This window comes from Rhopilema esculentum, chromosome 20 (assembly GCF_057945365.1).
Source record: "Rhopilema esculentum isolate cy_ngs chromosome 20, ASM5794536v1, whole genome shotgun sequence".
NCBI lineage: Eukaryota > Metazoa > Cnidaria > Scyphozoa > Rhizostomeae > Rhizostomatidae > Rhopilema > Rhopilema esculentum.
In genome coordinates this window covers 6457379-6483965 of record NC_142834.1, presented here as the reverse complement: position 1 = coordinate 6483965, position 26587 = coordinate 6457379, and the positions used below count along the sequence as shown (strand labels likewise).

Here is a 26587-nt window from a genome sequence, read left to right as displayed (position 1 = left end):
AGTTTAACTAAGAGGGGCACACTGAATTCTGAAATTTTGTTGAAAATGTCTAAATTTTATACGATTTCAACAACTCTCTTTTTGGCCACCTTTGAGTATCAAGCTATAAGTTTAACTAAGAGGGGCACACTGAATCCTGAAAGTTTGTTGAAAATGCCTAATTTTTATACAATTTCAACAACTCTCTATTTGGCCACCTTTGAGTATCAAGCTATAAGTTTAACTAAGAGGGGCACACTGAATTCTGAAAGTTTGTTGAAAATGTCTAAATTTTATACGATTTCAACAACTCTCTAGTTGGCCACTATTGAGTATCAAGCTTTAAGTTTAACTAAGAGGGGCACACTGAATTAAGAAAGTTTGTTGAAAATGTCTAAATTTTATACGATTTCAACAACTCTGTAGTTGGCCACTATTGAGTATCAAGCTATAAATTTAACTAAGAGGGGCAAACTGAATACTGAAAGTTTGTTGAAAATGTCTAAATTTTATACGATTTCAACAACTCTCTATTTGGCTATGTTTGAGTATTGAGCTTTAAGTTGAACTAAGAAGGTCACACTGAATTCGGAAAGTTTGTTAAATTTTGAACTGTTTGTTAATTGATTATTGGCAAAAAGGAAGTATCTTAACACAAAATCTTTGACTTTGCAAGTTATACTGGCCTGGATATACTTCAATGTTGCCGTAAGGCTTTTCCATTCAAATCAAATGGTAACTGTTCATGTTCATAAAGGGTGACTTTCAGTAGCTCTTTTTTGAAAGATTTAATATACCATGAGTCAACAATATCGCATGAACAATGTTGAGAAGATCACGTCTATTTAAATCATAAGTATTGCAGAGCAGAAAATAGTGCTCCGTGTCCTCAACACTATCATTTGTTGGGCATAAAGGGTTCAAAGAATCCCTAAAATTATCTTTGAATTTATGAAAATTTAGCTTACTGAGTCCAACCCGTAGCTGTGTTAGGACGGATAAGTCTTTTGGATCATAAATACGATAGACCGGCTTTGGGGCTGGGCGGTTAATTGACAGTAAATTTTTCATGAAAAGATTCACAGAGCTGGATAGTCTAATTTCAGGGTCGAGCCTTCCCCATTCCAATAAGCAGTTTAGATAGAAGCTTGATTTGAAACCTAGCGTTATTGCACGTATTTGCCCATTTGTAGCACGTCTGCAAAGATCATAGCAGGCCTCTTGTAGATGAGGATGTATATATATATATAACAAAATGTATATTTCTACTAAGTCTATAAATTTATTCATATTATTTTGGGTATCAGACTGTTGAATTCGTTAGCAAAAGACTGCCATAACAAATCATCTCAACCTATAAATTCTATATTGCAAATAGGTGCTGTTGAATAAGAATTGGGGAAACAAGGATTCATTGGCTTTATGCCCCTTTTTCAGACCTTTAAGCTATACCCTCGTATTTATGAACAACTTCTCTTTTATAACGTATGGAGGACATTTAAAAATGGAGTAAATCTTTATATTTATGCCATATGGTTGAAAATATATAGTGCTCTATACTGACCGGGTGTTTTGGAGAAGTAGTTTAAACCCCACGGCAATTTTGGTCCAGTTTAATTTCTAGGGCGCTGGACGTTCGCCCCGACTCAGTTGCCCCATTGGCGAAAACAGCCAACACCACGAGAAGGCGGGGATGAGCTGCAGAGGAGAGGCTATATGTTGCGCTAGGCATTTCTCACTGTTTACTGTGAGACCTATATCACTCTGCCTTGAAGGCCAAAAAAAGGTTCCTCGTCGGGGGCTAGCCAACGAAGGTATCCCTTTGTCTCCTAGGAATACCCTCTATCTGACAAGCGTTGTGTGCAACGTCAATAGACGGAGACCGGCACCACAAGTCAGAGTACAGGCTAGCCCCCACCATATCCCTTTGTCTCCTTCGGGATACCATTCTGACAGTGTTGTGTGCGACGTCAATAGACGGAGACCGGCACCACTTATCAGAAGGAGGAACTGAAGGCTCATTGGCGCCATTCAGTTTTATATGTGGCAGAGGGATTGTTTGAAACTAACCAATAAAAATGAACGATATTAAAATAACAATATGGGATCCTGTCAATCATGCTGGCTTGTTGTTCTTATCAACCAATCATATCATTGTAAAGAGGGTGAGGCAAGAATGCTTTGCCATGAAAGACCGCCAAAACAGAGACCTTCGAAAAGCCCGCCAAATTTCGTTGAACAGAGTCCCGCCATGATATTTTGAAGATTTATTTTCTGTGAAATCCTTGGTTTACTCAGTGATTCTGTAAACTCTTACCAATAAACGGAAAATGAGGTAAAGAACGTTTATTCTCTTCTTGGACATTGATTTATTTATCTCTTTAAAGGTGAAATTTGAATTCCTGATCTATCTGCTTCTTGTTGTCGCTAAACACAAAGCTTGTGTTGTAATCAAACATGGCCAAAAATTTAAGGCGATGCATTGAAGCCCCCCGGTAGAAGGGCAGGGTTGCAGCTTATACAGTTGCTTCGCTTTTGTATTTGTGAATATCACTTTCACCCCAATGCCATATGTATCCAGCAATAAAGAACAGCCTAAAGCAATTCGCGATAACAAAGTTTCGCGAAATTAGAACCATAATTAGGTATTATTGTTTCGTATTATGAAAGTCTAGTATAAAACAGATTTGAAACTTATAGAAAGACTACGATGGATAATAATTTGTAAATCAGTTTTTTTTACTGATTGACTGTTGCACGAATACCCTAAACATGGAACCAAGCAATGTTTTGAATTTTATTTGGCCTTTGTATCTTATTGATCATAATTAAATTTCCAAGATAAAGATTTTTAAATAGAATGCCTTGTAAAATATCTATTCTAAGGACGGCCAGAATATGCATCTAATATTGAAAACATTGACAAGATCCTAGGCAATTATCGCTAGCTGTTCTTAATAATTATGACCCAAGGACACATTAAAGGCACTTATCTTTAGTGGCACCTGTTTTTAGGGGTACTCTAACAAAAACTCTATAAGTATAAAAAGCTCGTTTAAGGGACAACATAACAAAGTTTCCATTGAGATTAAAAAGGCTATTTCTGTAAGCCTAGCTTGAACGATGTAGATAGCACTTTCTAGCTTCGTGGTAGGCATTGCCACCACCTAGATTATCTATAGAGCTTTTGGAGGCCCTGTTGTAAAACGTGCGAGTTCGAGATTGTAAAGATCAAATTGTTGTTGATGCTCTGCATGGTTATGGCCAAATTTTGGGTCAGGTTCATCGACTGTTTAACTATTCGAGTAGCTAGCCTAATGTACGTATCCTAAGGCAGAATTGTTTATTTGCAAATAAAGATCAAATTGAATCGTCATGCAATAGATGATTATTGAATCGTCATGCAATAGATGTTCTTTTGATGGCTAGAACATACCACAGGCGGTTCCAAGGAGAGTATAGGGGGGGGGGGGGGGAAGGTAAAATTTAAATTTGAAACTGGTGACACTATTTATTTTTTCCTCTGAATTTTTAATGTTCCCCGATTTTAGAGTTTAAACAGAATCCAGTTTCGAAGTTTCGTAAAAATTATATTTCCTCCACATCGAATGTCTTTTTTACCTATAATTTGAGGCCCCACTGATCTCAAAACAGTGTGCGGATTTCAAGCTGCAGCCTCGTTTCCGGTATAAATATGTCGAATGAAAATGGCGGTCGTCCACATGGATCAACAACCAATTAAAACATTATTTCAAGGTAAGGAAAACAAAATATTATCACGGTTTTGTTTGAAAAAGCTTTCTATAAAAAGCAGTTCTTTTTCAGATGAAGGTTTAAAAAACCCCTAGCTTTATTTGTATGAGCCAGCAAAGAACGAAAAGCAAGACTCAGTCTCTGTAATGTGGGGCAAATGCATTCGCTAGATCATTTCAGTGTGGCTAACTTTGCGTGCGGAAACTTGAATTTTCACACAAAATTTTGATTTTCAAAATTGTTCTGTAGGAGGCACCTTAGAATGTGCTTAAAGAATGGCCATTAAAAGTATCTATTATAGACACCCGCACCAGTTCAATAGGGATCATAGATGAGGCTTTTCCCAGAAAACTTCCTCTGAAACAATGTCATTCAGAAAACCACGAGATTTCTTGTCCTAGGGGTCTGCATAACTTTGGTACATAGCACTTTGAATAAAAATTTAATTGCACAATTTATGCAACCAGTGGGCTTCAAATGATTTCATGATCTGCTTTGCTTTACATTCATCAAAAGCACTTTTAACGGTGTTCAGAATGTATTTTCACGCATTTAAAGGGTTTTCAAGCGAAAAAAAATTGTTATAAAGTTTTTGGATTCTTGAATTTTTTTTAAACGTCTGTGGTCACAGATATTTTTGAAAAATTACTCATGTTCTTCTTTCGAAATATGATCTAGAAATTCATCAAAAAAATTTCTAATGGTTTTGATAATGTATTTTTACACATTTCAAGATTTCTCAAATGACAATAAAATTTTGCAAAATTTTTGGATTCTTTTTATTTTTCTAAACAGGTCAGCAGTCACAGCTATATTTAAAAATGTTTGTGCTTCTTTATTTGAAAATATTTAATAGAAAACTCCCAAGAAGTGCTGTTAAGAACATATCATGAGGCTAATTCGGTTGTTTGGAGTGAAAGTTTTACCTTTATCAAACATTGCAATATCTTTAATCTTTTTGCAGGTCATAGTTTTTTAATGTTGATGAATTTTTTTTCAGACATCACTTGGAAGATAACAGAAATGTAAAATGGAGAAAGCTAAATGGAGGTATTTTTTAGTTTTTTCTTACTTTAAGACCATGAACTTTATTTAGAAGTTTTTCAAATTTTTGAAGCTCTTTCACAAATTCACTGTCAGAAACATTTTCAAATGACTTGGTGCTTTGTTCCAAATTTTTCCTAGCAGTTTATCAAGAGCACTTCTAATGGTGTTTGGAATGTATTTTAACTCATTTGAAGGTGTTTGAAGTGAAAAATTTTTTGTCACAGATTCTATGAAAAATTTCTTAGTTCCTTTTTCAAAATATTGTTTTTTTTATTTTGGTATCCGTCATTCCATTGGCTAACAATTTCATTCAATGAATTCAAACTATTTTTTTAGTTACATTCAAAATTGGATTCTAGGTAATAAATTGTACGCTTTCATCCAAGGATTTTAAAATCGTTAATGAATTATACACTTGGTTAATGTTATCTTTTTGTTGAAGCAATCAGAGAATTTTTAGTAGTTTTTTTATTTTGGTAGCTGTCATTCTAGATTTAGGACACTTAGCTACCAATTTCTTTAAGAGAATTTCAAATATTTTTTAATCAGATCCAAAATTGTGTTAGTATGTAATGAATTGTGCTCTAGTTTAATTTTATCCCATCCTTCAAGTAGTCAGGGAAGATTTAGGGGTTTCATTTTTTGGTATCTGATATTCTTAAAACAAGACAATTGGTTACTAATTTCATACAGTGAATTTTTTTAATTAGATTCAAATTTGCATTCTACCTAGTGAATTGTGAGGTGGTTTAATCTTATCCTGTCCTACAAGCAGTCAGATAATTTTTAGGGGTACCTGTCATACTTAAAATAAGACCATTATGTACAAACACCATGGTACACTCTCCTATGCCAAAAAGCCGAAAACAGTCTATCTTGTGGGACTGAATACGTTGTGAATCTGAGTTGGTTTCAACATCACTGCTATTTTTCAAAGCATCTTGAACATTTAGTAGTTCGGAAATTTTGCCTTACTTTTAATGAATGTTTCATTAATTTTCATGCAAATAATACTTTGACAATTATCATGTAAGTAAGGTCAGAGAAAGAACTTATATTGGACAATTAAAGAACTATCCCTTAAACAGAGAGCATTGTATTCAATAGGACCCTGTTCTAATTTATCACAAATAGTCTAGTGGTTGATTTTAAAATAGACTTCCTTGGATAATAAAGCCAACAATGATGTTAAATTACTTTTCTAAGGTCTAATTTCTGTTCACACCTGCAAAGTATATTCCAGTACAAGGGGAAGTTGTTACCTGTTTGAAGGCTTTAGTATAGGGGTCTTAACTGGAACTTTACTCTAGAAAGTCAGAATTTCAGAAGATCTCAAGAGACATGTTTGAATTGGCAAACTGAAACCAGTGAGACTGAGAACCAAACCCCCCATTACAATGTTTCAATGTAGGGTGCGCGAATGACGAGAATGATTACTAGAAAATCGATTAAAACCATCAAATAGCATTCTGCCTGTGGACATTAATTCTAAGAGTAAGGTTGTATTGAAAGGTAGAACAATTGCATCAATGATTGCATTTTCCAGCGAACTAGGATCAGTAAAATTCGAAAATTTATCCGCCTTCTGCGGTAACTATGGTGCCGCCTCAGGTATTATCTTTCTTGGACTTGTTTACTGTGACACGAACAATAATTTGCAAACTACCATATTATTAAATGACGTCTTTTTATTACTCAGAAAAGTTTAGAATATTGAGAATATAGAAATATCACGGAAAGATCTACAAAGAACTTTCTTCATTTATGTCTTTGTTTTTTAGGGACATTTTATTATAAAAGCGAGTAACCCACATGAAATATTAATCCATAATCTCTGAATAGATGCTCTTTCTTGTTTGTTAAATTCATGTCCTTTCATAATCTAAATGTTTGTGCAACTGGGATTCCATGTTTTCTTTTCGATTGCCTAACCTCCTTGTCAGAAGGTCAAGTCCCTCCGTCGGGGAATTTCTAGCGCCACCACTGCCCTGAGACCCCTAGCACTAAACCCCAGTTCGGAGTCCATAATGTGTATTGCCGGTATGAAAATGAAAGTTTTTAATGATAAAAGCATATGGCTCTACGGGGCTGACTTCATCATACTTTTTTATACAACAAAGGAAAATTACAAAAATAAATGTTAAAACGTTTTCATTCCAAAAACTCTCAGCCAAGTACGAGATAAAAAGTCCTTGAAGGCTTTACAATACTTTTACTGAATTTTTTACCTCAAAAGAACAAGCAACGAACGCTTTCGTTTCGATCAATGACATGCCGATCTTTCCTTTGCTCGGCTTAACCCCCCCCCCCCCCCCCCCCCCCCACCAACACCACACTGTAACAGGAATAGCCTCCTCTAATATGATTGGACAATTTAGTATCCGTAGTCTCGTTTTCGTGTTTAATTAAATGAATGAACCTATCATATTTTCTTAGCCCTTAATCATCTTTTGTTTGTATATTATTATTTAAGTGACTTATTTTACATGAAAAGGGAGTTGTTGCCGAGATGGCAAAAGCGTAACAAGAGCGTCTTTTTATGCATCTCGTTTCTTTGAGGGAAACCTCTCACAACACCTTCTCAGTGCTGGCTTTGTGCCTGCTCCAAACTTTCAAAGTTTGTCTAGAATTCAAGAATTCTTATTGAGCCACTCTGAAGGAGCGTTAAGAGATGCTTCCTCACTGCATATCTGTATTGGAATACACCTCTGAAGAAAATGCAATAATCTGCAAAGTACATTTACAACGAAGCTCATATCTCGTTAGGAGTACATTAAATGCCAAAAAATTCAGTGCCAAAAGTTTCGGTTTCCTAGATATTTTTTAAGTCTCTGTGTAAATCTCGATGAGAACCAGAATGAAGAGCCAGTATAGGCGTTGGTTCAACCCATAGACTCGAATTTCTTGGATGCAGAGGGCAAAAGAAAAGAAAGTGAAGATGAGCTGCACACCTCGTAAGTTTATGTCAAAGGAGATGAAAAAAATGAAAATTGATACGCAAACAACATAAAAGATTATTTTTTTGCCATTTCGGAAGTTTAACGAAGTCAAACTAGATTTTTCTAGCGTTTGAAGATTTCGTTTGAAGAAAAAATTCCCGTTTCAAAATAATTCAGTGGGATTAATTTTTGATTGCCCTCAAACCACTCGATTTGTTTCAATATTCATGTTTTTCTTCCACGGAAGAGATTTACCTTCCCATCATGCTCGGGCACAGAGAGGTTATAGAGGCCCCTGGTGTAAAAAAGGGGAAGTGCGGATCACTTGCGAGCAAAAAGCGAGCAGAAAATCTGGTAGCCTGTGCTCCAGACCCTATCTGGCAATTACGCCCCTAAGATTTGCTTAAGATACATTTCAGAACGATTTCTCGCAGTAGTTTCGAGACGTTAAATGGTCGTCAATTATCCGACAAAAGCCCTAATTTTCTGACAAGATCGCTGATTGGGGGGGGGGGGGGAGGGGGGCATACCCTCCATAATTTCTGGCACTGAGGGATATTATTCAAACCAGCAACAGAAACAAATTAATTTCCAGCATGAAATTTGTCCCAAAAAATTTTCCAGACGACAGTTTGCAATTTTTCTCTACTTTTTTAACATTTTTCTCATTTCAACATACCAAACAAATTACTTTAGAAATTCATGGTCCCAAGAAGGGGTTTTGTTTTACAATTGTTTCTGTTTTCCGTTTGAATTTTGAAAATCCACTGGTTACAGGAAATTACTGGAAAACAATTTTTTCTCGCAGGAGGTTTTTGTCAAATACGACGGCTATAGTCTTTAACGGAGATAACGTCTTTGATTCTAATTTTGTATTCATGTATCCCCTGCTTTTCTTCACCATCCCAGTTTTACTTTATTGAAGAATTTTGGTATCAAATATTCCATTCTCTTTTCACAGGGCACATTATATCTATAAATGAATAGCCATCTGTAATTGTGTATCTTTAAAATAAACTTTGCCGAAATTCTTGACCCAAAAAAAGTAGTCTGAGCACCCCTTACTAAGTATAATACGAGCATCGTCTCCCTTTTGGTAAAAGAGGCCCAATAATTGTAATTAAAAGCTCTTTGCTGATCACCAGCAAAGGCTTCTGGCTTGATAACCCTTTCAATAAAAGTTTTTTAAAAAGTCATTTCATATTCTCTTGCATAAAAAAGGGGAAAAAGGTAGCCACCTAACAATTTCTAAAATGCACTTAGCACCAAGCATTGAGTTGGTTGCGCTAGGCTTTCGCATATTGAACCTTCCTGAAACCATTCGATTTTGTTATTAATTTCTACCTGTTTATGTTGCGTAAGCTTTACTTTTAACTGAGCTCATGAACTAAACTCCCCCCTCCCCCCTGGCCCTCCAATTATGTCTACCCTGCTACGTGGTATTGACTTTACTGTATTTCCATTATCCTTGTAAAAACTATGGTTTTCAGCATGCTACATAGTCCTTAAGAATTCGATTTTCAAATAGCCCCTGGACCTGAAACCTTTGAGAAATGGAACACGTGATGGAAGTCTTTGTTCTGAGTCTTCATCATTCCTGTAAAATAATGGGTAATATATTATTAATGCATTAAAACTATTGGCTTTTGGTGTCAATATATAATGTGTATCTCAATTAGCCATATTCTTAGAAAAGCATTTTACACTACTGACTGTGCGATTCTGCTGTAAAAGTTAGAAGCATATGGCACCTGAGAACAAAGAATCCCTGAGAACAGAGAACAAAGAGTACCCTGACTGGGGTCTTGCTCCAAGTTTTTGAAACTACAACCAGAAATAAAATGCCTGCCCTTTTTTCTCCAACTTTCTGGGTGTTTGTCCAAAAGGGACCACAGTTGGCAAATAGAGAAGGAGAGTCACATGGCACATTACAGAAAACAATTCAAACCCCAGCCCAGATATCAAAACCCTTTTTCTTCGTAAAAACTCTCAAAATATGAATTCTGTTGCAGATCATAATACTTGGTTACGGAGAATTGTGTATGAATAACGAGGAGCATGGTAAGTGCTATTTTGTTCACTTTTTAAGAAAATACCTGCTTTGTCTTCCTAATATAAACATTTGATTCTATTCTTTTTATTTTTCTTTTTTAATACTTTAGAGCATTATTTTTTGTTCTGCCCCCGTCCTCTTTTCGTTAAATTAATCCTTGATTATCTTCTTTTGAAAGTCCTTCTTTAAATCCATTAAATCTTTTTATTTTTCTTTTTTTCTCTTTAATACTTTAGAGCATTATTTGTTGTGCTGCCCCCGTCCTCTTTTCGTTAAATAAATCCTTGATAATCCCGACTTTAAACTCCTTCTTTAAATCCCTTAAATCTTTTTTTTTCTTTTTTTCTCTTTGATACTTTAGAGCATTATTTGTTGTTCTGCCCCTGTCCTCTTTTCGTTAAATTAATCCTTGATAAACCTCACTTGAAACTCCTTCTTTCAATCCATTAAATCTTTTTATTTTCCTTTTTTTCTCTTTGATACTTTAGAGCATTATTTGTTGTGCTGCCCCCGTCCTCTTTTCGTTAAATTAATCCTTGATAATCCTCACTTAAAACTCCTTCTTTCAATCCATTAAATCTTTTTATTTTCCTTTTTTTCTCTTTGATACTTTAGAGCATTATTTGTTGTTCTGCCCCTGTCCTCTTTTCGTTAAATTAATCCTTGATAATCCTCACTTGAAACTCCTTCTTTAAATCCATTAAATCTTTTTATTTTTTCTTTTTTTCTCTTTAATACTTTAGTGCATTATTTGTTGTTCTGCCCCTGTCCTCTTTTCGTTAAATTAATCCTTGATAATCCTCACTTAAAACTCCTTCTTTCAATCCATTAAATCTTTTTATTTTCCTTTTTTTCTCTTTGATACTTTAGAGCATTATTTGTTGTTCTGCCCCTGTCCTCTTTTCGTTAAATTAATCCTTGATAATCCTCACTTGAAACTCCTTCTTTAAATCCATTAAATCTTTTTATTTTTCTTTTTTTCTCTTTGATACTTTAGAGCATTATTTGTTGTTCTGCCCCTGTCCTCTTTTCGTTAAATTAATCCTTGATAATCCTCACTTGAAACTCCTTCTTTTAATCCATTAAATCTTTTTATTTTTCTTTTTTTCTCTTTAATACTTTAGAGCATTATTTGTTGTGCTGCCCCCGTCCTCTTTTCGTTAAATTAATCCTTGATAATCCTCACTTGAAACTTCTTCTTTCAATCCATTAAATCTTTTTATTTTTCTTTTTTTCTCTTTAATACTTTAAAGCATTATTTGTTGTGCTGCCCCCGTCCTCTTTTCGTTAAATTAATCCTTGATAATCCTCACTTGAGACTCCTTCTTTCAATCCATTAAATCTTTTTATTTTTCTTTTTTTCTCTTTAATACTTTAGAGCATTATTTGTTGTGCTGCCCCCGTCCTCTTTTCGCCAAATTAATCCTTCATACTCCTCACTTGAAACTCCTTCTTTCAATCCATTAAATCTTTTTATTTTTCTATTTTTCTCTTTGATACTTTAGCGCATTATTTGTTGTGCTGCCCCCGTCCTCTTTTCGTTAAATTAATCCTTGATAATCCTCACTTGAAACTCCTTCTTTAAATCCATTAAATCTTTTTATTTTTCTTTTTTTCTCTTTAATACTTTAGAGCATTATTTGTTGTGCTGCCCCCGTCCTCTTTTCGCCAAATTAATCCTTGATAATCCTCACTTAAAACTCCTTCTTTCAATCCATTAAATCTTTTTATTTTTCTTTTTTTCTCTTTAATACTTTAGAGCATTATTTGTTGTTCTGCCCCCGTCCTCTTTTCGTTAAATTAATCCTTGATAATCCTCACTTGAAACTCCTTCTTTAAATCCATTAAATCTTTTTATTTTTCTTTTTTTCTCTTTGATACTTTAGAGCATTATTTGTTGTTCTGCCCCTGTCCTCTTTTCGCCAAATTAATCCTTGATAATCCTCACTTAAAACTCCTTCTTTCAATCCATTAAATCTTTTTATTTTTCTTTTTTTCTCTTTAATACTTTAGAGCATTATTTGTTGTTCTGCCCTTGTCCTCTTTTCGTTAAATTTATCCTTGATAATCCTCACTTAAAACTCCTTCTTTCAATCCATTAAATCTTTTTATTTTTCTTTTTTTCTCTTTAATACTTTAGAGCATTATTTGTTGTTCTGCCCCCGTCCTCTTTTCGTTAAATTAATCCTTGATAATCCTCACTTGAAACTCCTTCTTTAAATCCATTAAATCTTTTTATTTTTCTTTTTTTCTCTTTGATACTTTAGAGCATTATTTGTTGTTCTGCCCCTGTTCTCTTTTCGCCAAATTAATCCTTCATACTCCTCACTTGAAACTCCTTCTTTAAATCCATTAAATCTTTTTACTTTTCTATTTTTCTCTTTGATACTTTAGCGCATTATTTGTTGTTCTGCCCCGTCCTCTTTTCGTTGAATTAATCCTTCATACTCCTCACTTGAAACTCCTTCTTTCAATCCTTTAAATCTTTTTATTTTTCTTTTTTTCTCTTTGATACTTTAGAGCATTATTTGTTGTTCTTCCCCTGTCCTCTTTTCGTTAAATTAATCCTTGATAATCCTCACTTGAAACTCCTTCTTTCAATCCATTAAATCTTTTTATTTTTCTTTTTTTCTCTTTGATACTATAGAGCATTATTTGTTGTGCTGCCCCCGTCCTCTTTTCGTCAAATTAATCCTTGATAATCCTCACTTAAAACTCCTTCTTTCAATCCATTAAATCTTTTTATTTTTCTTTTTTTCTCTTTAATACTTTAGAGCATTATTTATTTGTTCTGCCCCCGTCCTCTTTTCGTTAAATTAATCCTTGATTATCTTCTTTTGAAAGTCCTTCTTTAAATCCATTAAATCTTTTTATTTTTCTTTTTTTCTCTTTAATACTTTAGAGCATTATTTGTTGTTCTGCCCCTGTCCTCTTTTCGTTAAATTAATCCTTGATAATCCTCACTTGAAACTCCTTCTTTAAATCCATTAAATCTTTTTATTTTTTTTTTTTTCTCTTTGATACTTTAGAGCATTATTTGTTGTTCTGCCCCTGTCGTCTTTTCGTTAAATTAATCCTTGATAATCCTCACTTGAAACTCCTTCTTACACTTGAAAATCCATTCAATCTTTTTATTTTTCTTTTTTTCTCTTTAATACTTTAGAGCATTATTTGTTGCGCTGCCCCCGTCCTCTTTTCGCCAAATTAATCCTTGATAATCCTCACTTAAAACTCCTTTTTTCAATCCATTAAATCTTTTTATTTTTCTTTTTTTCTCTTTAATACTTTAGAGCATTATTTGTTGTGCTGCCCCCGTCCTCTTTTCGCCAAATTAATCCTTCATACTCCTCACTTGAAACTCCTTCTTTCAATCCATTAAATCTTTTTATTTTTCTATTTTTCTCTTTGATACTTTAGCGCATTATTTGTTGTTCTGCCCCCGTCCTCTTTTCGTTAAATTAATCCTTGATAATCCTCACTTGAAACTCCTTCTTTCAATCCTTTAAATCTTTTTATTTTTCTTTTTTTCTCTTTGATACTTTAGAGCATTATTTGTTGTGCTGCCCCTGTCCTCTTTTCGTCAAATTAATCCTTGATAATCCTCACTTGAAACTCCTTCTTTAAATCCATTAAATCTATTTATTTTTCTTTTTTTCTCTTTGATACTTTAGAGCATTATTTGTTGTGCTGCCCCTGTCCTCTTTTCGTTAAATTAATCCTTGATAATCCTCACTTGAAACTCCTTCTTTCGATCCTTTAAATCTTTTTATTTTTCTTTTTTTCTCTTTGATACTTTAGAGCATTATTTGTTGTTCTTCCCCTGTCCTCTTTTCGTTTAATTAATCCTTGATAATCCTCACTTGAAACTCCTTCTTTAAATCCATTAAATCTTTTTCTTTTTCTTTTTTTCTCTTCAATACTTTAGAGCATTATTTGTTGTTCTGCCCCTGTCCTCTTTTCGTTAAATTAATCCTTGATAATCCTCACTTGAAACTCCTTCTTTTAATCCATTAAATCTTTTTATTTTTCTTTTTTTCTCTTTGATACTTTAGAGCATTATTTGTTGTTCTGCCCCTGTCCTCTTTTCGTTTAATTAATCCTTGATAATCCTCACTTGAAACTCCTTCTTTTAATCCATTAAATCTTTTTATTTTTCTTTTTTCTCTTTAATACTTTAGAGCATTATTTGTTGTTCTGCCCCTGTCCTCTTTTCGTTTAATTAATCCTTGATAATCCTCACTTGAAACTCCTTCTTTAAATCCATTAAATCTTTTTCTTTTTCTTTTTTTCTCTTTGATACTTTAGAGCATTATTTGTTGTTCTGCCCCTGTCCTCTTTTCGTTAAATTAATCCTTCATACTCCTCACTTGAAACTCCTTCTTTCAATCCTTTAAATCTTTTTATTTTTCTTTTTTTCTCTTTGATACTTTAGAGCATTATTTGTTGTTCTTCCCCTGTCCTCTTTTCGTTAAATTAATCCTTGATAATCCTCACTTGAAACTCCTTCTTTCAATCCATTAAATCTTTTTATTTTTCTTTTTTTCTCTTTGATACTATAGAGCATTATTTGTTGTGCTGCCCCCGTCCTCTTTTCGTCAAATTAATCCTTGATAATCCTCACTTAAAACTCCTTCTTTCAATCCATTAAATCTTTTTATTTTTCTTTTTTTCTCTTTAATACTTTAGAGCATTATTTATTTGTTCTGCCCCCGTCCTCTTTTCGTTAAATTAATCCTTGATTATCTTCTTTTGAAAGTCCTTCTTTAAATCCATTAAATCTTTTTATTTTTCTTTTTTTCTCTTTAATACTTTAGAGCATTATTTGTTGTTCTGCCCCTGTCCTCTTTTCGTTAAATTAATCCTTGATAATCCTCACTTGAAACTCCTTCTTTAAATCCATTAAATCTTTTTATTTTTTTTTTTTTCTCTTTGATACTTTAGAGCATTATTTGTTGTTCTGCCCCTGTCGTCTTTTCGTTAAATTAATCCTTGATAATCCTCACTTGAAACTCCTTCTTACACTTGAAAATCCATTCAATCTTTTTATTTTTCTTTTTTTCTCTTTAATACTTTAGAGCATTATTTGTTGCGCTGCCCCCGTCCTCTTTTCGCCAAATTAATCCTTGATAATCCTCACTTAAAACTCCTTTTTTCAATCCATTAAATCTTTTTATTTTTCTTTTTTTCTCTTTAATACTTTAGAGCATTATTTGTTGTGCTGCCCCCGTCCTCTTTTCGCCAAATTAATCCTTGATAATCCTCACTTAAAACTCCTTTTTTCAATCCATTAAATCTTTTTATTTTTCTTTTTTTCTCTTTGATACTTTAGAGCATTATTTGTTGTTCTGCCCCTGTCCTCTTTTCGTTAAATTAATCCTTCATACTCCTCACTTGAAACTCCTTCTTTCAATCCTTTAAATCTTTTTATTTTTCTTTTTTTCTCTTTGATACTTTAGAGCATTATTTGTTGTTCTTCCCCTGTCCTCTTTTCGTTAAATTAATCCTTGATAATCCTCACTTGAAACTCCTTCTTTCAATCCATTAAATCTTTTTATTTTTCTTTTTTTCTCTTTGATACTATAGAGCATTATTTGTTGTGCTGCCCCCGTCCTCTTTTCGTCAAATTAATCCTTGATAATCCTCACTTAAAACTCCTTCTTTCAATCCATTAAATCTTTTTATTTTTCTTTTTTTCTCTTTAATACTTTAGAGCATTATTTATTTGTTCTGCCCCCGTCCTCTTTTCGTTAAATTAATCCTTGATTATCTTCTTTTGAAAGTCCTTCTTTAAATCCATTAAATCTTTTTATTTTTCTTTTTTTCTCTTTAATACTTTAGAGCATTATTTGTTGTTCTGCCCCTGTCCTCTTTTCGTTAAATTAATCCTTGATAATCCTCACTTGAAACTCCTTCTTTAAATCCATTAAATCTTTTTATTTTTTTTTTTTTCTCTTTGATACTTTAGAGCATTATTTGTTGTTCTGCCCCTGTCGTCTTTTCGTTAAATTAATCCTTGATAATCCTCACTTGAAACTCCTTCTTACACTTGAAAATCCATTCAATCTTTTTATTTTTCTTTTTTTCTCTTTAATACTTTAGAGCATTATTTGTTGCGCTGCCCCCGTCCTCTTTTCGCCAAATTAATCCTTGATAATCCTCACTTAAAACTCCTTTTTTCAATCCATTAAATCTTTTTATTTTTCTTTTTTTCTCTTTAATACTTTAGAGCATTATTTGTTGTGCTGCCCCCGTCCTCTTTTCGCCAAATTAATCCTTCATACTCCTCACTTGAAACTCCTTCTTTCAATCCATTAAATCTTTTTATTTTTCTATTTTTCTCTTTGATACTTTAGCGCATTATTTGTTGTTCTGCCCCCGTCCTCTTTTCGTTAAATTAATCCTTGATAATCCTCACTTGAAACTCCTTCTTTCAATCCTTTAAATCTTTTTATTTTTCTTTTTTTCTCTTTGATACTTTAGAGCATTATTTGTTGTTCTTCCCCTGTCCTCTTTTCGTTTAATTAATCCTTGATAATCCTCACTTGAAACTCCTTCTTTAAATCCATTAAATCTTTTTCTTTTTCTTTTTTTCTCTTTGATACTTTAGAGCATTATTTGTTGTTCTGCCCCTGTCCTCTTTTCGTTAAATTAATCCTTGATAATCCTCACTTGAAACTCCTTCTTTTAATCCATTAAATCTTTTTATTTTTCTTTTTTTCTCTTTGATACTTTAGAGCATTATTTGTTGTTCTGCCCCTGTCCTCTTTTCGTTTAATTAATCCTTGATAATCCTCACTTGAAACTCCTTCTTTTAATCCATTAAATCTTTTTATTTTTCTTTTTTCTCTTTAATACTTTAGAGCATTATTTGTTGTTCTGCCCCTGTCCTCTTTTCGTTTAATTAATCCTTGATAATCCTCACTTGAAACTCCTTCTTTAAATCCATTAAATCTTTTTCTTTTTCTTTTTTTCTCTTTGATACTTTAGAGCATTATTTGTTGTTCTGCCCCTGTCCTCTTTTCGTTAAATTAATCCTTGATAATCCTCACTGGAAACTCCTTCTTTAAATCCATTAAATCTTTTTATTTTCCTTTTTTTCTCTTTGATACTTTAGAGCATTATTTGTTGTGCTGCCCCTGTCCTCTTTTCGTTTAATTAATCCTTGATAATCCTCACTTGAAACTCCTTCTTTAAATCCATTAAATCTTTTTCTTTTTCTTTTTTTCTCTTTGATACTTTAGAGCATTATTTGTTGTTCTGCCCCTGTCCTCTTTTCGTTAAATTAATCCTTGATAATCCTCACTTGAAACTCCTTCTTTTAATCCATTAAATCTTTTTATTTTTCTTTTTTCTCTTTAATACTTTAGAGCATTATTTGTTGTGCTGCCCCCGTCCTCTTTTCGTTAAATTAATCCTTGATAATCCTCACTTGAAACTCCTTCTTTCAATCCATTGAATCTTTTTATTTTTCTTTTTTTCTCTTTAATACTTTAGAGCATTATTTGTTGTGCTGCCCCCGTCCTCTTTTCGCCAAATTAATCCTTCATACTCCTCACTTGAAACTCCTTCTTTCAATCCATTAAATCTTTTTATTTTTCTATTTTTCTCTTTGATACTTTAGCGCATTATTTGTTGTGCTGCCCCCGTCCTCTTTTCGTTAAATTAATCCTTGATAATCCTCACTTGAAACTCCTTCTTTAAATCCATTAAATCTTTTTATTTTTCTTTTTTTCTCTTTAATACTTTAGAGCATTTTTTGTTGTGCTGCCCCCGTCCTCTTTTCGCCAAATTAATTCTTGATAATCCTCACTTAAAACTCCTTCTTTCAATCCATTAAATCTTTTTATTTTTCTTTTTTTCTCTTTAATACTTTAGAGCATTATTTGTTGTGCTGCCCCCGTCCTCTTTTCGCCAAATTAATCCTTCATACTCCTCACTTGAAACTCCTTCTTTCAATCCATTAAATCTTTTTATTTTTCTTTTTTTCTCTTTAATACTTTAGAGCATTATTTGTTGTGCTGCCCCCGTCCTCTTTTTGCCAAATTAATCCTTCATACTCCTCACTTGAAACTCCTTCTTTCAATCCTTTAAATATTTTTATTTTTCTTTTTTTCTCTTTGATACTTTAGAGCATTATTTGTTGTGCTGCCCCCGTCCTCTTTTCGTTAAATTAATCCTTGATAATCCTCACTTGAAACTCCTTCTTTAAATCCATTCAATCTTTTTATTTTTCTTTTTTTCTCTTTAATACTTTAGAGCATTCTTTGTTGTTCTTCCCCTGTCCTTTTTTCGTTAAATTAATCCTTGATAATCCTCACTTGAAACTCCTTCTTTAAATCCATTCAATCTTTTTATTTTTCTTTTTTTCTCTTTGATACTTTAGAGCATTATTTGTTGTGCTGCCCTGTCCTCTTTTCGTTAAATTAATCCTTGATAATCCTCACTTGAAACTCCTTCTTTAAATCCATTAAATCTTTTTATTTTCCTTTTTTTCTCTTTGATACTTTAGAGCATTATTTGTTGTTCTGCCCCTGTCCTCTTTTCGTTTAATTAATCCTTGATAATCCTCACTTGAAACTCCTTCTTTCAATCCATTAAATCTTTTTATTTTTCTTTTTTTCTCTTTAATACTTTAGAGCATTATTTGTTGTGCTGCCCCCGTCCTCTTTTCGCCAAATTAATCCTTCATACTCCTCACTTGAAACTCCTTCTTTCAATCCTTTAAATCTTTTTATTTTTCTTTTTTTCTCTTTGATACTTTAGAGCAGTTTTTGTTGTTCTTCCCCTGTCCTCTTTTCGTTAAATTAATCCTTGATAATCCTCACTTGAAACTCCTTCTTTCAATCCATTAAATCTTTTAATTTTTCTTTTTTTCTCTTTGATACTATAGAGCATTATTTGTTGTGCTGCCCCCGTCCTCTTTTCGTCAAATTAATCCTTGAAAATCCTCACTTAAAACTCCTTCTTTCAATCCATTAAATCTTTTTATTTTTCTTTTTTTCTCTTTAATACTTAAGAGCATTATTTATTTGTTCTGCCCCCGTCCTCTTTTCGTTAAATTAATCCTTTATAATCCTCACTTAAAACTCCTTCTTTAAATCCATTAAATCTTTTTATTTTTTTATTTTTCTCTTTGATACTTTAGCGCATTATTTGTTGTGCTGCCCCCGCCCTCTTTTCGTTAAATTAATCCTTGATAATCCTCACTTGAAACTCCTTCTTTAAATCCATTAAATCTTTTTATTTTTCTTTTTTTCTCTTTAATACTTTAGAGCATTATTTGTTGTTCTGCCCCTGTCCTCTTTTCGTTAAATTAATCCTTGATAATCCTCACTTAAAACTCCTTCTTTCAATCCATTAAATCTTTTTATTTTCCTTTTTTTCTCTTTGATACTTTAGAGCATTATCTGTTGTTCTGCCCCTGTCCTCTTTTGGTTAAATTAATCCTTGATAATCCTCACTTGAAACTCCTTCTTTAAATCCATTAAATCTTTTTATTTTTCTTTTTTTCTCTTTGATACTTTAGAGCATTATTTGTTGTGCTGCCCCCGTCCTCTTTTCGTTAAATTAATCCTTGATAATCCTCACTTAAAACTCCTTCTTTCAATCCATTAAATCTTTTTATTTTTCTTTTTTTCTCTTTGATACTTTAGAGCATTATTTGTTGTGCTGCCCCCGTCCTCTTTTCGTTAAATTAATCCTTAATAATCCTCACTTAAAACTCCTTTTTTCAATCCATTAAATCTTCTTTTCTTTTTTTCTCTTTGATACTTTAGAGCATTATTTGTTGTGCTGCCCCCGTCCTCTTTCCGTAAATTAATCCTTGATAATCCTCACTTGAAACTCCTTCTTTCAATCCATTAAATCTTTTTATTTTTCTTTTTTTCTCTTTGATACTATAGAGCATTATTTGTTGTGCTGCCCCCGTCCTCTTTTCGTCAAATTAATCCTTGATAATCCTCACTTAAAACTCCTTTCAATCCATTAAATCTTTTTATGTTTCTTTTTTTCTCTTTAATACTTTAGAGCATTATTTATTTGTTCTGCCCCCGTCCTCTTTTCGTTAAATTAATCCTTGATTATCTTCTTTTGAAAGTCCTTCTTTAAATCCATTAAATCTTTTTATTTTTCTTTTTTTCTCTTTAATACTTTAGAGCATTATTTGTTGTGCTGCCCCCGTCCTCTTTTCGTTAAATAAATCCTTGATAATCCCGATTTTAAACTCCTTCTTTAAATCCATTAAATCCTTTTTTTTCTTTTTTTCTCTTTGATACTTTAGAGCATTATTTGTTGTTCTGCCCCTGTCCTCTTTTCGTTAAATTAATCCTTGATAATCCTCACTTGAAACTCCTTCTTTCAATCCATTAAATCTTTTTATTTTCCTTTTTTTCTCTTTGATACTTTAGAGCATTATTTGTTGTTCTGCCCCCGTCCTCTTTTCGTTAAATTAATCCTTGATACTCCTCACTTGAAACTCCTTCTTTCAATCCATTAAATCTTTTTATTTTCCTTTTTTTCTCTTTGATACTTTAGAGCATTATTTGTTGTTCTGCCCCCGTCCTCTTTTCGTTAAATTAATCCTTGATACTCCTCACTTGAAACTCCTTCTTTCAATCCATTAAATCTTTTTATTTTTTTATTTTTCTCTTTGATACTTTAGCGCATTATTTGTTGTGCTGCCCCCGCCCTCTTTTCGTTAAATTAATCCTTGATAATCCTCACTTGAAACTCCTTCTTTAAATCCATTAAATCTTTTTATTTTTCTTTTTTTCTCTTTGATACTTTAGAGCATTATTTGTTGTTCTGCCCCTGTCCTCTTTTCGTCAAATTAATCCTTGATAATCCTCACTTGAAACTCCTTCTTTCAATCCATTAAATCTTTTTATTTTTATTTTTTTCTCTTTAATACTTTAGAGCATTATTTTTTGTTCTGCCCCCGTCCTCTTTTCGTTAAATTAATCCTTGATAATCCTCACTTAAAACTCCTTCTTTCAATCCATTAAATCTTTTTTTTCTTTTTTTCTCTTTGATACTTTAGAGCATTATTTGTTGTGCTGCCCCTGTCCTCTTTTCGTTAAATTAATCCTTGATAATCCTCACTTAAAACTCCTTCTTTCAATCCATTAAATCTTTTTATTTTTCTTTTTTTCTCTTTGATACTTTAGAGCATTATTTGTTGTTCTGCCCCTGTCCTCTTTTCGTTAAATTAATCCTTGATAATCCTCTCTTGAAACTCCTTCTTTAAATCCATTAAATCTTTTTTTTCTTTTTTTCTCTTTGATACTTTAGGGCATTATTTGTTGTTCTGCCCCGTCCTCTTTTCGTTAAATTAATCCTTGATAATCCTCACTTAAAACTCCTTCTTTCAATCCATTAAATCTTTTTTTTCTTTTTTTCTCTTTGATACTTTAGAGCATTATTTGTTGTTCTGCCCCGTCCTCTTTTCGTTAAATTAATCCTTGATAATCCTCACTTGAAACTCTTTCTTTCAATCCATTAAATCTTTTTTTTCTTTTTTTCTCTTTGATACTTTAGAGCATTATTTGTTGTTCTGCCCCGTCCTCTTTTCGTTAAATTAATCCTTGATAATCCTCACTTAAAACTCCTTCTTTCAATCCATTAAATCTTTTTATTTTTCTTTTTTTCTCTTTGATACTTTAGAGCATTATTTGTTGTTCTGCCCCGTCCTCTTTTCGTTAAATTAATCCTTGATAATCCTCACTTAAAACTCCTTCTTTCAATCCATTAAATCTTTTTATTTTTCTTTTTTTCTCTTTGATACTTTAGAGCATTATTTGTTGTTCTGCCCCCGTCCTCTTTTCGTTAAATTAATCCTTAATAATCCTCACTTAAAACTCCTTCTTTCAATCCATTAAATCTTTTTTTTCTTTTTTTCTCTTTGATACTTTAGAGCATTATTTGTTGTTCTGCCCCCGTCCTCTTTTCGTTAAATTAATCCTTGATAATCCTCTCTTGAAACTCCTTCTTTAAATCCATTAAATCTTTTTATTTTTCTTTTTTTCTCTTTGATACTTTAGAGCATTATTTGTTGTTCTGCCCCCGTCCTCTTTTCGTTAAATTAATCCTTGATAATCCTCACTTAAAACTCCTTCTTTCAATCCATTAAATCTTTTTATTTTTCTTTTTTTCTCTTTGATACTTTGGAGCATTATTTGTTGTTCTGCCCCCGTCCTCTTTTCGTTAAATTAATCCTTGATAATCCTCACTTGAAACTCCTTCTTTAAATCCATTAAATCTTTTTATTTTTCTTTTTTTCTCTTTGATACTATAGAGCATTATTTGTTGTTCTGCCCCGTCCTCTTTTCGTTAAATTAATCCTTGATAATCCTCACTTAAAACTCCTTCTTTCAATCCATTAAATCTTTTTATTTTTCTTTTTTTTTCTTTGATACTTTAGAGCATTATTTGTTGTTCTGCCCCCGTCCTCTTTTCGTTAAATTAATCCTTGATAATCCTCACTTAAAACTCCTTCTTTCAATCCATTAAATCTTTTTTTTCTTTTTTTCTCTTTGATACTTTAGAGCATTATTTGTTGTTCTGCCCCGTCCTCTTTTCGTTAAATTAATCCTTGATAATCCTCACTTAAAACTCCTTCTTTCAATCCATTAAATCTTTTTATTTTTCTTTTTTTCTCTTTAATACTTTAGAGCATTATTTGTTGTTTTGCCCCCGTCCTCTTTTCGTTAAATTAATCCTTGATAATCCTCACTTAAAACTCCTTCTTTCAATCCATTAAATCTTTTTTTTCTTTTTTTCTCTTTGATACTTTAGAGCATTATTTGTTGTGCTGCCCCTGTCCTCTTTTCGTTAAATTAATCCTTGATAATCCTCACTTAAAACTCCTTCTTTCAATCCATTAAATCTTTTTATTTTTCTTTTTTTCTCTTTGATACTTTAGAGCATTATTTGTTGTTCTGCCCCTGTCCTCTTTTCGTTAAATTAATCCTTGATAATCCTCACTTGAAACTCCTTCTTTTAATCCATTAAATCTTTTTCTTTTTCTTTTTTTCTCTTTGATACTTTAGAGCATTATTTGTTGTTCTGCCCCTGTCCTCTTTTCGTTAAATTAGTCCTTGATAATCCTCTCTTGAAACTCCTTCTTTAAATCCATTAAATCTTTTTTTTCTTTTTTTCTCTTTGATACTTTAGGGCATTATTTGTTGTTCTGCCCCGTCCTCTTTTCGTTAAATTAATCCTTGATAATCCTCACTTAAAACTCCTTCTTTCAATCCATTAAATCTTTTTTTTCTTTTTTTCTCTTTGATACTTTAGAGCATTATTTGTTGTTCTGCTCCGTCCTCTTTTCGTTAAATTAATCCTTGATAATCCTCACTTAAAACTCCTTCTTTCAATCCATTAAATCTTTTTTTTCTTTTTTTCTCTTTGATACTTTAGAGCATTATTTGTTGTTCTGCCCCCGTCCTCTTTTCGTTAAATTAATGCTTGATAATCCTCACTTAAAACTCCTTCTTTCAATCCATTAAATCTTTTTATTTTTCTTTTTTTCTCTTTGATACTTTAGAGCATTATTTGTTGTTCTGCCCCGTCCTCTTTTCGTTAAATTAATCCTTGATAATCCTCACTTAAAACTCCTTCTTTCAATCCATTAAATCTTTTTATTTTTCTTTTTTTCTCTTTGATACTTTAGAGCATTATTTGTTGTTCTGCCCCGTCCTCTTTTCGTTAAATTAATCCTTGATAATCCTCACTTAAAACTCCTTCTTTCAATCCATTAAATCTTTTTATTTTTCTTTTTTTCTCTTTGATACTTTAGAGCATTATTTGTTGTTCTGCCCCCGTCCTCTTTTTGTTAAATTAATCCTTAATAATCCTCACTTAAAACTCCTTCTTTCAATCCATTAAATCTTTTTTTTCTTTTTTTCTCTTTGATACTTTAGAGCATTATTTGTTGTTCTGCCCCCGTCCTCTTTTCGTTAAATTAATCCTTAATAATCCTCACTTAAAACTCCTTCTTTCAATCCATTAAATCTTTTTATTTTTCTTTTTTTCTCTTTGATACTTTAGAGCATTATTTGTTGTTCTGCCCCCGTCCTCTTTTCGTTAAATTAATCCTTAATAATCCTCACTTAAAACTCCTTCTTTCAATCCATTAAATCTTTTTATTTTTCTTTTTTTCTCTTTGATACTTTAGAGCATTTTTTGTTGTTCTGCCCCCGTCCTCTTTTCGTTAAATTAATCCTTAATAATCCTCACTTAAAACTCCTTCTTTCAATCCATTAAATCTTTTTATTTTTCTTTTTTTCTCTTTGATACTTTAGAGCATTATTTGTTGTTCTGCCCCCGTCCTCTTTTCGTTAAATTAATCCTTAATAATCCTCACTTAAAACTCCTTCTTTCAATCCATTGAATCTTTTTATTTTTCTTTTTTTCTCTTTGATACTTTAGAGCATTTTTTGTTGTTCTGCCCCCGTCCTCTTTTCGTTAAATTAATCCTTAATAATCCTCACTTAAAACTCCTTCTTTCAATCCATTAAATCTTTTTATTTTTCTTTTTTTCTCTTTGATACTTTAGAGCATTATTTGTTGTTCTGCCCCCGTCCTCTTTTCGTTAAATTAATCCTTAATAATCCTCACTTAAAACTCCTTCTTTCAATCCATTAAATCTTTTTATTTTTCTTTTTTTCTCTTTGATACTTTAGAGCATTTTTTGTTGTTCTGCCCCCGTCCTCTTTTCGTTAAATTAATCCTTAATAATCCTCACTTAAAACTCCTTCTTTCAATCCATTAAATCTTTTTATTTTTCTTTTTTTCTCTTTGATACTTTAGAGCATTATTTGTTGTTCTGCCCCCGTCCTCTTTTCGTTAAATTAATCCTTAATAATCCTCACTTAAAACTCCTTCTTTCAATCCATTAAATCTTTTTATTTTTCTTTTTTTCTCTTTGATACTTTAGAGCATTATTTGTTGTTCTGCCCCCGTCCTCTTTTCGTTAAATTAATCCTTAATAATCCTCACTTAAAACTCCTTCTTTCAATCCATTAAATCTTTTTATTTTTCTTTTTTTCTCTTTGATACTTTAGAGCATTTTTTGTTGTTCTGCCCCCGTCCTCTTTTCGTTAAATTAATCCTTAATAATCCTCATTTAAAACTCCTTCTTTCAATCCATTAAATCTTTTTATTTTTCTTTTTTTCTCTTTGATACTTTAGAGCATTATTTGTTGTTCTGCCCCCGTCCAATTTTCGTTAAATTAATCCTTAATAATCCTCACTTAAAACTCCTTCTTTCAATCCATTAAATCTTTTTATTTTTCTTTTTTTCTCTTTGATACTTTAGAGCATTATTTGTTGTTCTGCCCCCGTCCTCTTTTCGTTAAATTAATCCTTAATAATTCTCACTTAAAACTCCTTCTTTCAATCCATTAAATCTTTTTTTTTTTTCTTTTTTTCTCTTTGATACTTTAGAGCATTATTTGTTGTTCTGCCCCCGTCCTCTTTTCGTTAAATTAATCCTTAATAATCCTCACTTAAAACTCCTTCTTTCAATCCATTAAATCTTTTTATTTTCCTTTTTTTCTCTTTGATACTTTAGAGCATTTTTTGTTGTTCGGCCCCCGTCCTCTTTTCGTTAAATTAATCCTTGATAATCCTCACTTGAAACTCCTTCTTTAAATCCATTAAATCTTTATTTTTCTTTTTTTCTCTTTGATACTTTAGAGCATTATTTGTTGTTCTTCCCCTGTCCTCTTTTCGTTAAATTAATCCTTGATAATCCTCACTTAAAACTCCTTCTTTAAATCCATTAAATCTTTTTATTTTTCTTTTTTTCTCTTTGATACTTTAGAGCATTATTTGTTGTTCTTCCCCTGTCCTCTTTTCGTTAAATTAATCCTTGATAATCCTCATTAAAAACTCCTTCTTTCAATCCATTAAATCTTTTTATTTTTCTTTTTTTCTCTTTGATACTTTAGAGCATTATTTGTTGTTCTGCCCCCGTCCTCTTTTCGTTAAATTAATCCTTAATAATTCTCACTTAAAACTCCTTCTTTCAATCCATTAAATCTTTTTTTTTTTCTTTTTTTCTCTTTGATACTTTAGAGCATTATTTGTTGTTCTGCCCCCGTCCTCTTTTCGTTAAATTAATCCTTAATAATCCTCACTTAAAACTCTTTCTTTCAATCCATTAAATCTTTTTATTTTTCTTTTTTTCTCTTTGATACTTTAGAGCATTATTTGTTGTTCTTCCCCTGTCCTCTTTTCGTTAAATTAATCCTTGATAATCCTCACTTAAAACTCCTTCTTTCAATCCATTAAATCTTTTTATTTTTCTTTTTTTCTCTTTGATACTTTAGAGCATTATTTGTTGTTCTGCCCCCGTCCTCTTTTCGTTAAATTAATCCTTAATAATCCTCACTTAAAACTCCTTCTTTCAATCCATTAAATCTTTTTTTTCTTTTTTTCTCTTTGATACTTTAGAGCATTATTTGTTGTTCTGCCCCCGTCCTCTTTTCGTTAAATTAATCCTTAATAATCCTCACTTAAAACTCCTTCTTTCAATCCATTAAATCTTTTTTTTCTTTTTTTCTCTTTAATACTTTAGAGCATTTTTTGTTGTTCTGCCCCCGTCCTCTTTTCGTTAAATTAATCCTTGATAATCCTCACTTGAAACTCCTTCTTTAAATCCATTAAATCTTTATTTTTCTTTTTTTCTATTTGATACTTTAGAGCATTATTTGTTGTTCTGCCCCGTCCTCTTTTCGTTAAATTAATCCTTGATAATCCTCACTTAAAACTCCTTCTTTCAATCCATTAAATCTTTTTTTTCTTTTTTTCTCTT

General features: G+C 32.1%; 1 protein-coding gene across 3 annotated transcripts in view; it reads left to right on the top strand.

The window, feature by feature from the left end:
* The window catches only part of LOC148957841 (uncharacterized), a 111522-nt gene that overhangs the window by 43310 nt on the left and 41625 nt on the right, over positions 1 to 26587 (top strand). The window contains exons 1-4 of one of the 3 annotated variants that reach the window (XR_016145036.1): positions 1592 to 2314; positions 3613 to 3735; positions 4733 to 4782; positions 9731 to 9779. The exons of 1 other annotated variant lie outside the window; for it this stretch is intronic. The gene's annotated coding sequence lies outside the window, so the exon portion shown is untranslated. Of the gene's footprint in view, positions 1 to 1591; positions 2315 to 3612; positions 3736 to 4732; positions 4783 to 9730; positions 9780 to 26587 lie in introns of those variants that run through there. One more of the 3 variants, XR_016145037.1, reaches the window with a different exon arrangement.